Consider the following 3662-nt stretch of genomic DNA (forward strand, 5'->3'; position numbering starts at 1 on the left):
ACAAAGGATAGCAAAAATTGGGAATGAAAACAGAGCATGTTGGAAAATCTCAGAAGTTTGGGCGATATATGGACAGAAAGAAGTAGAGTTAATGTTTGTCAGGTATGTCAATTTTCATCAGGACTAGGAAACGTAATAGGTTTTGAGTAAGTATTGGGTTAGACTAGTACAAAAAGGTGGTCCGTGACAAGGGAGAAGACAGGAAAGATTAAATTACAGAAAAGCTCCTCCCTCAAGGCTACAGGCAATGGAGGTTGGGGCTGGAAAAGAAACAAAGTAACAAAAGATGTGCCTGGATGAGGTGTGCAGCTCACAAAGAAACAAACTGAAACAAGAGAAATGAAGACAAAATAGGGGGTCAGAGTTCACAGTCTGAAAATATTGGTCTCAATAGGGAGTCCAGAAAGTTTTAAAATGCTGAATTGAAAAAAAATGAGGCACTTTCTTGAACCTTACTTTAGCATCACTGGAAGTGTGCAGTGAGTGGAGATCAGAAACGTCAGTGTGAGAGCAAGGTGGAGAATTAGAAATGTAAAATCCCCGGCCACAGCAGGTTGTGGATAGTGATAGCCAATTGAACATTTTAAAATGGAGATGTTAAGAGCTTAACAAAGGTAAAGGTATACTAAGTAAGGGTCAGTACTGATTGAACTGAATGTGGAGGAGACTTAAGGGACTGAATGGCCTCCTTCTAACTGAAATGCTAAGCAGTCTCAGAGGGGTTGAATGACCTACTCCAGTTGATCTGTACATGGTTTCCAAACTTCTCCCGCTCTAATACTTTGCCCAGGGTCTGGTTTCCTGTTGCTGCGTTTTGACCCCAGCTCTTCCATGCCTTTCTGTTCATCAGTTGTATTTGGGTCCAGGTTTATTTGGAATATAGGAACAGGAAGGGACCACTGATTCACTCAGATCTCTTCTATCAGAATCAGAATTAGCTTTATTGTCCCATGTACTCAAATGAATACAATGAAATACTAAATAAAAGCCAAAAGAACTGCAGATGCTGTAAATCAGAAACAAAAAAACAGAAGTTGCCAGAAAGGCTCAGCAAGTCTGGCAATATCTGTGAAGAGAAATCAGAGTTAATGTTTTGGGTCCGGCGACCCTTAAGTGTATAAGTCGTCACTTACAGCACCATCTTAAGTACAAAGGTCCCCAAGTATAGCTTTTTCAGTTACAGTTCTTTAGAAGAATAGAGGTTAAAAAACAGTCCAGCACTGCAGATTTTAGGAATAAATTATAAAAAGGAGAATAAAAAAAGTTCAGAACAGTCTTCCGATGCAGTCCATGCTGGCATTCAGCCTCCAGTCTGCACCGGGCCTTGACTCCGGACAACACCTAGCTTCAACTTAGGGTTCACAAGACCAGGAGAATGCTCTGGAATCACCTCAAGACAGAAGTCCATGCCAAAGCCATGCTGGGCCAGTAGACTGCATTAACAGGCCGAGAGGATGCCTTGTCGGGTCTGTGCTGAGGCTGAGATTTCCGAGGCTGTGGGTCGGAGGCCACAAGATCCAAGGCCGGGAGGTTGAAGCTGGGAGTTCGGAAGCCACGAGGCCCGATGCCTGGAAAGAGAAGAGGATGATTTAAAAAAAAAAAAAAAAAAAATACAGAAGGATGATTAATTGAGGGTCGTATCTCATCTGTGACTCAACTCCATTTACCCTTCAATTGTTTTAATACTGGCTCTCCCAGTCTGTTTCAATCGGATTTAAAGAGACCTTTCATTTATGTCACACCTTCAGTTAGGCAATTGTCCCAAGATATACCTCAGAAACATAAATTTACAAATCTGATCAATTAAATGATGTATCAAAGGGGATCTTGGGAGGCCTGACAAAATCTGGTTGAAGATGTGGGTTTTTAGGAGGTTTTGAAAAGTCCATCTCCCTGTTCCCACGGAGCAAGAAGGGTGTTCTCAGCGCTGCTGGATTTCTGACATTTGGCCTCTTTGCCAATTTTCAGAACAATAAAACATTCTGTGAATGAAGGATCAAACCACAATGTCAGTCCTGTCACCTATCAATCATCTGAACCCAGATCACAATTACAGCAAGAGTAAAAACAAAATAAGAGTAACAGTGAAATTATCAAGAAATGCACAATCATACTGTTTAGTTTAATGTTTGCTAACTAATGGAAAATCCCAAAACAAAGGTTTACCCCCAGGATTCTTATTATATCATTGCAGTGTTGGTTCAAACTTCGAGAAAGAGCTGAAGTCCAGAGTGAGGTGAGAGTGCCTGACATTGACAAAAGACTGCATTCAGCCAAGTGTAATATCAAGGAGCAATATTCGAATCAATGAGAATCAGTGAATAAACCCTTCTTTGTTTAGGGTCATAGAGGTGCACAGCACGGAAACAGACTCTTTGGTCCAACTTGTCCATGCTGACTCGATAGCCTAAATTAATCTAGTTCCTTTTGTCAACATTTTGCCCATATACCTCTAATCCTTCCTATCCATGTACCCAGCCAGATTCCTCTTAAGTGTTGTAATTATACCGGCCTCCACCATTTCCTCTGGCAGCTCATTCCATACACGCACCACATTCACACATTTTCTGTGTGAAAATGTTGTCCCTTAGGTCCCTTTTACCTCTTTCCCCCCTCACTTAAAACCTATGCCTTCTAGTTTTGGAATCCCCCATCCTGGGGAAATGACTTCGGTTTTCACCTTGCCCCTCATGATTTTATAAACCTCTATAAAAAGGTCATTCCTCAGTCTCCAACAGTTCATGAAAATATCCCCAGCCTATTCAGCCTCTCCCAATAGCTCAAACCCTCCAACCCCAGTAACATCTTTGTAAATCTTTTCTGCACTCTTTCAAGTTTAACAGCATCCTTCCTAAAGCAAGGAGATCAGAAGCGAACGCAGTATTCCAAAAGTGGCCAAACCAATGTCCCGGACAGCCACAACAAAACACCCGATTACTACACGTAATGCACTGACTAATAAAGATAAGCATACTAAATGCCTTTTTCACCACCCTGTCTACCTGCAACTCCACTTTCAAGGAACTATGAACTTGCACTCCAAGTTCTTTGTTCAGCCACACTCCCGAGGACCTTACCATTAGGTGTATAAGTCCTGCACTGATTTGCCTTTCTAAAATGCAGCACCTGACATTTATCTAAATTAAACTCATTGATCACTCCACAGCCCATCAGCCCATCAGATCAAGATCCCGTTGTACTCTGAGGTAACTTTATTCACTGTCCCCGTGACCTCCCACCCCATTTTGGTGTCATCTGCAAAATACTAACTATACTTCTTATATTCACATCCAAATCGTTTATGTAAATAACAAAAATCAGCAAACCCATCAATGATCCTTGCAGCATTCAGCTGGTCAAAGGCCTGCTGTCCAAAGAGCAACCCTACACCACCACCCTCTATCTCCTACCTTCAAGCCAATTTTGTATCCAAAATGGTTAACTTCCCCCAACATTCCATGTCATCTAACCTTGTTAACCAGTCTACTGTACAGAACCTTGTCAAAAGTCTTGCTAAACCCCATATATACAACATCCACCGCTCTGCCTTCATTAATCTTCTTTGTCACTTCTTCAAAAAACTCAATCAAGTTTGTGAGACACGATTTCCCACAAATAGCCATGTTGACCAGCCGTAATCTATCCTTGTCTTTCCAAATACA

Source organism: Rhincodon typus, chromosome 8, assembly GCF_021869965.1.
Source record: "Rhincodon typus isolate 14 chromosome 8, sRhiTyp1.1, whole genome shotgun sequence".
NCBI lineage: Eukaryota > Metazoa > Chordata > Chondrichthyes > Orectolobiformes > Rhincodontidae > Rhincodon > Rhincodon typus.